An 8,876-nucleotide genomic window follows, 5' to 3' on the forward strand; every position below is an offset into this window, starting at 1 on the left:
GCCTCAGTTTCCCTCTGTAGATAGCAAAATTTCCCCTTGTAAACTGTCTGGGGCAGGAGCTGGTTTATACTGTTTGTTTACACTGCACCTACCGTTGGAGCTCCTGCCCTGGCAGAGGTCTCGATCTACTTCTATAACTCGTGTTATGTTTTAATTAAAGGCCTTGTTACGCTTTTGATATGAAATACAAAAATACCAACTACAGCTGAATTATAATTCTTTATATTATGCTTTTTATGTTGCATGGAGTTCCATTCAAATTGTAATTCCCTAACAAATGACTCTGGGATTGCTCTCACAATTCTAGATATTGATGTGAGATCTGATGTGGCCACAGACAGTCTGTCAGTCTTAGAGCCCTTCCCATGGGTTCCCCAGGAGGAAGTCAGCCTTTGGAGATGTAACCAGAGCTACAGTCTGTGTTTTGGGAATGAAATGACAAGAGTCTATGAGCAACAAGGAAAGAAAACCTGCTATGTATGAACTGAAAACTTGGCTTGATGCTGTCTCTTTAAAAAATTGCTTGAACAAGACATTAAAAAGCAAACCTCTTCTACCACATACATATTTCATCTGCAGCTTGGAATAGTAATTAATGGCACAGGAGGCTCCATTTGACAAGCTGTCCTCAGGGCAGACTTTTTACTTCTATCTACATCAACAGTACTTGCTGCTACTCTTTCCCTTGGCAAAACTCCTCAGCTTCACCCTACTCCTTAGTGGAGAGGTGAGCAGATATGGTGCTAATCCACCTTTCTCTCTCCACTGATGAATACTTCACTTAGGTACAATAGGATTAAGAGGAATAATTTTTCAAAGATGGAGGAAGATGCATGAGGGCACACACAGTAGGAGGTGAGGAGAAACGTAAAGCCTGTCTGCTGTGTGAAATAACCAAATGCTAATTCAAACTGAATGCCATCGAAATTAAACATCATGGGCCAAAACAGTCCCTGGTGCAGCACCAGTAGCCCAAAGGCAGATGGTTTGATTTCACTGAACTTAACACCAGGAATGAACTTGACCCACAGCGCTACATAGCATCTCACAGTATGGATGGGAAACCTGAAATACATCACACGCATCCAAACACGGGTGTTCTGGTTGTGGCTGGTGGTCTAACACATGTAGCTATTTGTTAGCTTGTCATCCATGGTAAGTATTTTTGGTGGTCATTTACCCCCATCCTTTTCATGATAATGGTGGTCATTTACCTTCATCTTTATGAAGATACAGAGGCTCTCCAAAAAATACTAGGAACAATAAAGCAATTTGGTTTATGCACCTACTAAATATTGGATGAGCTGTATTTTTTCTAACCAATTTGAATGGGGGACGGGAGGAACGAAAAAAGTGCAAGATCTTCCCAATGTAACACACACTCACACAATGTGTACTGCATCGATCACAAAACAATCAGCTTGCAGCAGGATGGAGATGCACAGACATTAACTCTGAGAAGAGCTGAAGCGGTATGAACCATAGGATCCCAAAGGCTTTCAGACACCAAGTCATGGATCTTAGGCTATGAGAAGGAAAGAATTTAGGTTTGCTCCTTCCCTGGGCTTCGTAGCATGAAAAGCAGAGGCTGCTGAGCCTGGTGCCTCCGTTCGAACGGAGGTGCTGCAGTGTTACCCAGCAGCCCTGCGCAGGGACACAGTGCCATGGTGGGAGGGACCACCTCCAAGTTAGGCACAGACTGTGTGCACAGACTCTGCTCCTGCTCGTCCAGGGGCCAGGCAACCACCCAGCACCTGATTCAGCAGCACTGAACTCAGCGGGAGCTCTGCCATCAGCTCTCAGGGGACCGGGCCAATACCCAACAGTATGTAATACTTACAGCTTGGTTATAGACTCTGTACATTTCCCTGAGCACTTTTAGTATCCAAAAGTAGAATTTCATGTTTGGTGTTCTAGCTCTAAGTTTTAACCTGCTGCTCATCTGCATTTGAACTACAGTGAATTATTTAATCTGGAATCTGGCAATAGCCAACACTGCTAGCTCTTCTTATTAGTGATACAGATATATAAAACCTCAGAGGTGGGATGGCTCTGCAAACTCAATCTATTGGATAAGGTTTGATAAAACCACAGCCAAAACTTGGCTTTTTGTCTGGCTCTATTTCAGATTGCACTAAGTTTAAATTGGCTTTTGAATCTTCCAAACAAGATTTCATACTTTTGGATAATTTATCTACAGCTTATTATCCACTACCTACATCTCTCTCACTATAGAATACTGCAAAATTCTGCTTTATGCTTGTATCTACAGCCATAGAAACAGTCCTTTTATGAGTAGCATAAATGAATTTATTGCAAGACTGGCAATACACAAGCATGAGGGGAACTATCCAATCTTGAAATTCTGATGCTCATGCAGATACTTGATGTTTCCAAAATGACTCCCAAAACACAGGCACTAATGCAACTTTGGGAAGGTGGCACAAGTTATTGAATCAGCAACAAAAAATACTTAAAGGAGACAGGCATATCAATACTGGACATGAGGGTCTTAAAGGACAGAGAAAAAAGACACCAGAAACCAAGATAGAAAAGACCATTTGAGCATGGTACCCAGAAGCTGCAAGAGCTAACAGAGTTCTCATTCTTCTGGTTAACCACCTTGTGCAGATGAGAAAGGAAGATGTAGGAAAACAATGAACTGGAGGCAGTTGCAAGCTGTAAATATTTTCTTAAGAATTCAAAGTCTGACATTTTTATAGGTAAGTACAAGCCTGGAGGGAGCTGGAAAGGAGACCCCTGGATCTGGTGACAAGGCCCAACTCTCTCTATGCAGGTACTGGGTTTCTCTCCCCTCTCACCTTCTGCTCGCTGTGCTCACCCCACCTGCAGAACACTCCTGCTCATCCCCCTCTTATGGAGCTGGAAAGGAACAGCAATACCGGTGCGATTAAAGATAATGAGCTGCTGATTAGCGCTGGAGAACACAACTGAAAACATTTCATTTCAATTGCCTTTCTTGTTGGGATAATTAAAATAAAACACAAAGCTTCTCAGCTGTGTTAGGAGTCCTGCTTGGCTCAAAGCACTTCAGCTGAACAGGTTTGCAATTAATACTTGTGTTGACTTCCACCTAGCATTAGCATAACAAAAGAGACTAATAGCACCTTTCCAATGATTCTCAGTGATGTAGCTGCTGACTTCTTGCTGGGATGCTTGAACTGTAGGGAAGGGGTAATGCAGTTCTTCTGCAAGACTTGCCGCAGAAGCAGTGCTAAGAGAAAATGTCCACTGACCACCTGCTCTATGGTATTTTTACTGAGCTTTATACAGTGCTTTAGTATCTGTCAGCTGCTTATAATGAGACTTTGTCCAGGAGGTCTGTGAAAACTTTGGCTGTAGCATTAGGGAGAGTGTTTTTGACCCCAGACTGATGGTTCAGAAAGCTCAGAGTCATGTTTTAGTCTGAGAGCAGCACTTCAATCATGAAAGCTGAGATGAATGTTCATATCTTTTTAGATTAGCCGTTTCTTTTACGTATTCTCTGAGTTTATAAACTGCTTGTAAACCCTGTGGCCATATATATGACTGCCCTCTCCTGGAAGATGATGGAGTTGCTAGTGCGTTCTTCCAACCAGCTGAACATTAGACCTGCGGAAATTGTACTTTTTGCTGTTTTAGAGTTCTACCACATATGTTATAACACACATATATAATCTATATATTATGTATTTAACACAATATAATCTATATGCTATGCACATAACATACACAGGCATACGTATATATGAGCCAAAGGCAGGTATACCTGAATTTTCTGCAATTGTAAGCACATGGTTATAATTGATTTAATTCTTCTTCATGCAGTAGTTTATAAACTCTTTCTTTTCTTTTTTTTTTTCTTTGCTACCACTTATCATCTTAGTAGATTTACTGAAAAAATATTTAATAACTGGTGCAGGTGCACACATCTCTAAGCTACCTTCCTTCTTTCACCTATACATTAATAACAGCAATGACTGTACTGAGTTTAAATGAAGGATATGCATAGATTTCTTGTACTTTTACAAGTTGCCATCTATTTTTTTAGCAGTTTCATTAAAGTGTAAACAGAATTCAGCTGTAAAGAATTAAGTAATGAGTACAGAGGGTTTTAACCAAAACCAAATATAGTCTTTTCATAAATGTTAACTGAGTGAAGGAAATTGTATTAGTTTCTGTATAAATTCACTTTTTAAAAGAGTTTCTTATAGCCAGGTGGTAAGAGATCTCTGAGAGCAGCAAAGTTTCATAGAATTGTAGATTGGTTTGAGTTGGAAAGGACCTTAAAGATCATCTAGTTCCAACCCCCCCTGCCATGGGCAGGGACACCTTCCACTAGACCAGATTACTCAAAGCCCTGTCCAACCCGGCCTTTTGTACTGTTATTACTAAGCATTATTTTCTGCCAGTATGAGCTTTTCTTCTGGGCAATTCAGAAAGCTCCCATCTGAAAATTTCAATCTACCAAGGCAGATTTCAAATGTAACCCATAACACAAAGCTCCATCCTCGCTGAAGCGGCTGCTTGGACTGCACCAACCTCACTCAGTAGATGTTCCACAGGCACTGCTGCAGCTGGGGCAGGCTGGCTTGCAGGCTCAGCCTCCTGTTCATCATGACCAATGCTGCACCGACTGATGCTGTTGCCACTGGGCTGTGCATCACTGTGTCAAGGACAGACTGTGATGGAGGATTGAGGCAAAAACCAGTGTGTAACATCTTACAGCAGCACAGCTCGCTTACCCACAGCTGTGGAGCAGAAAGGTTGGGTTTACACATCAGATTAAAATGTCTGGCCTAGTTTTGAATATCCTACCAAAATGTGTGCTGTTACTAATTAGCCTCCAGTGTGGGAAAGATGATATGTAGTTAATCATTTAGGAAGCTCAATAGGTTTGCCCCATATTCAGTATTACGTTTGCTGAGGTCTTTATGCGCCTGAAAGTGTCTTGCAATATTTCCTGCAAACAGATTGGCACCTCTTAGTAGCACGGGGGCAAGTAATAAAACTAATCAAATTCATTATCCCTCCTTTATGTTGGTTATTGCTCCGTTAATTTTAACAGCCTCTTTTGACACATGCAGGTATAAAGGAATTCCAGACACCTGCCTTGCTATTTTTGGATGCTGACTTCAATCCAGAAAGGTCAGAAAAGTATCCTTGGGCTTATTTAAGCATTTGGGGGTCGGGGTGGTGGGGTGGTGTTTAACCTTCCAAAATTGTTTTTCAGTAACTCATTTTAAGGCATTTTACTGAAGAAAGAACCTAAAGCAGATAGATTTGCCTTAACAGAAAAGAACATCCTATTTTAAAATTCATACTACAAAGCACTTGATTCAGTGAGAACTAGGGGCCTGGCTGTGTCCCTGGCATGGTTTTAAAATATTGACATTGATACCCCAGGGACTACCACAAGGACAAATTCACTAGAAGAAGCAGCAATCATTCATTCCCCATTAACAGAGGCAAGGATGCTGCAATCCGTGGGATGGGAGAGCAGATGCAACCTTTTCCCTGCTTCCACCTATACCGTAGCTGTGCTGGGAAAGCAAGCCCCTAGGTGTCAGCTGATGGTGTGAGCATCAGTGAGTTGGAAAGGGGCAGGCCACCATGGTCATGCTCTGAGATCCTGACGGATGTGTTACATAGGACTTCTCCCTGTTTTAGTCATCCTCACAGGAAAAAAACGCAAACAAGCCTCAATTGTGTGGAAATGTGCTGCGTAGAATATTTTAAGCAAAGGAGCCTATGTAACAGTATCAGCTTGTGGGTTCATGTCAGGGATGGTTGGTCAAGGTAAGAGGGGAGCACAGTCACCCATGCTGATGTCCAGCTTGTCCCTCTGCAGGGCTAGAAAGACTGAAACACATCCCATGCTCTACCAAACTGGTGAAAAAGCCGGTGCTGAGTGATAAACGTACTGGCTTGTTCAAGTCTCCTGCCAAATCAGGCTACTCTTTCATGTAGATACAGATGGTTATCAAAAAACAGCATTCTGCTGTGTGTGTGAGGAGCTACTCTGCAAAGAGAAGCTGGAGTGACATGGAAATAGGGCAGTCACCTCTTCTGGGGATGATCACTAGAATCAGCAGGGAAAATTGTGAACAACAGGTAGAAATGCAGAGCAGGAGCAAAACAGGAAAGCAGACAGATGTAAGTTCCATTAGCTCATTAAAGGTGGAGATGTTGGCCTGCTGGGAAATTATTGTCCACTTCATATCTTGATATTGGAAAGAAATTAACTAAAAGAGCCAAGGCAGTTTTAGCACTTGAGCTACTTAATTATGCCTTTTAAAGTTGTCTTTGAAGCCATGGAGCGAAGGATGAATGAAATGCTCTCTGAAGATCCTTATTAGTCATTCCCTTCTCTAATGGCAATAATAATTACATCGTCCTGCACTGGAAGGAGTGTTTCTAGTGAATCCTCATACTCCTTCATAACATTTCCAGCAGGGCAGGCTGAGATAATGACATGGGTAATTAGAGCTCCAGCTGCAGGGTACAAGAGCCATGGAGGTCAGCTGTGAACATCCCTCCTGGGCAGAGCATTCCAGCCTCAGATCCAGAGGCTTAGGCCAGATGTGAAAACCCTGGGACTGAGGTAAAGTCCAGCTCAAATAATTTTACTCCTGCTCCTCTGCGTGTGGGCTCCAAGGGAATTTCCTTCCTTATTGCTGGCTGCAGACAGAATGGTAGATGAGGCCTTTGTTAGATTTTAACCATTAGAAACCATCATTACTATCCTTCAGTCTATCCTCCTGCATAACGTGCTGCGTGACCTACAGTATAAGCTGCTAATACTGAATACCCTGACTCTATTAAACCTTGAAACCTATTCACAAATGGCCTATGGCAAAAAAAGACCTGTAAAAAGGCAGTGGTGTCTCAGCAGCACTTTTGTGCCCCTGATGCTTCATCTGGCATTTGACAAAGTGAAGCTGCACAGAAACCGCATCCCGCGAGCACCTGCCTGTGTGGCAGCAGCAGCATCTCTGGTGAGGCGGCACGCAGGCAGTGGCAGATCACAATGGGACTTTCCCTGGCAGCACCTGATACAGGCATGAATAATGAAGGGACTCATTCATCATTTACAGAACTGCTGTTCCTGTGGATTCATCAGTGTCAGAGACTCACGCTGAAGTCTTTCTCTTTTGATCCCACTGAACATTTGCTTTTTGTGCTCGGCAAGGTCACACTGTCCCTAGGGAGGGGAAAGTCTCCTCGGGGGGAGGCAGCTTGGCCACCTTGGTATCCCTGCTTTGGCTGATGTATCACACATTGGCCAAGCACAGCCTGGCCAAGAACCCAAAGGTATGTGCACTCTTCAAATAATGGAAGGAAATGTGAAAGGAAGTTAAAAGGAAAGGAAAGGAAAGGAAAGGAAAGGAAAGGAAAGGAAAGGAAAGGAAAGGAAAGGAGAAAAGAGAAGAGAAGAGAAGAGAAGAAGAGAAGAAGAAAAGAAAAAAGAAAAGAAAAGAAAAGAAAAGAAAAGAAAAGAAAAGAAAAGAAAAGAAAAGAAAAGAAAAGAAAAGAAAAGAAAAGAAAGAAAAGAAAAGAAAAGAAAAGAAAAGAAAAGAAAAGAAAAGAAAAGAAAAGAAAAGAAAAAAAAAAGAAAAGACCTCATGTTTAGAAATGTTACTGTCTCTCTATCCATCACCTCTCAGTGCTCTGTCTCCCCAGTGCACCCCTCTACTGCCTGCTCAGCACCTTGTCTCCCTTCCTCTCTCTGTCCTTCTTTTCCATTCCCAGGGTAGGACACGACTCCATAGGACCCCCCAGCTCCGCCTCAGCCCTCCTTCCATACAGCCCCCTGTACTGCCTCCTGTGCTCCCCGCAGGTACCCTGCCTGTGCTCCCTGCTCGTTGTGCTTGCCCTGCGCGGAGCTGCCCTGCCTGTGCCGGCAGCTCTGCCTGCACCGGCCGGTCGCGGCCACAGGAGGGGAACGCTGTAGCACGCACCAGGCGGTTTTCCCAGTCGCTCCCGACGGGAAGCAGCGGAGGGACCCCGAGCCCTTCCCTGCGGCGGGGGCGCGGCAGGAGCCACCCGCCCCGCCCCGGCGGGGAGGGGACCCACCGGCCCCCAGATCCGTGATAGCGCACCGGTGAGGATCCGGATAGCTTAGTCATGTGTAAACGATTTGAATGAACGCAGGCAACCTGCCACTATTATGCCGAGCAAGAGGAGTGTGTGTAATCACGTCAACGGTGTGTGTCATACATAGCATGAGGCTGTTAGCGGGTTAAATGTTTCAGATGCCCAAACACGCAGCAAAGTCAATCACAGCATCTAGATCTTGCTGTGTTCATGATAACGCCGGCAGGACTGGGGAAGAGAAAATGTGCTGTGATTTCATGCTGCTGGAGCATTCATCCAGCTAAGACTCTTCTCTGTAGTATCTAAAAAAATATTTCCTCGTTAAAGGTGTTTGTCTTTTTTTGGCATTTCGAGATGCTTGGTTTCCATCTACAGTTTTCCATCCATAGCTCAAGCACAGGCATAGTGTGTCTGCTCTGATTACTGTCTGACTGTAGGCACGTATGTTTCAGTAGCCTATAGACCAAGGTTGGGGACCATGGCCTTAAGGCAAATATTGGGCTGGATCAGAAGCTTGCTGAAGCCCACAGGACTCCCACTGGGGTTTTTAATCAGGCCTATCATTAATTCTCTAATGAAGTTAGCCATTTATCTTTATTAGATGGACTTTTCCATGAATTGATTTAATCTAGACTTCTCTTCCATGACAGATTTTCACAGCCCCACATGCTCCTGCCTCTGCAAGGATCCCAGCCTACCCTCTGCCAAGCGTGCTCCGCTTCCTAAGGAGCTAATCAGCCGGCCCATCTCCTCTCAATCAATAAGCATTTATTCTAATT

This window comes from Strigops habroptila, chromosome 4, assembly GCF_004027225.2.
Source record: "Strigops habroptila isolate Jane chromosome 4, bStrHab1.2.pri, whole genome shotgun sequence".
Taxonomy (NCBI): Eukaryota; Metazoa; Chordata; class Aves; order Psittaciformes; family Psittacidae; genus Strigops; species Strigops habroptila.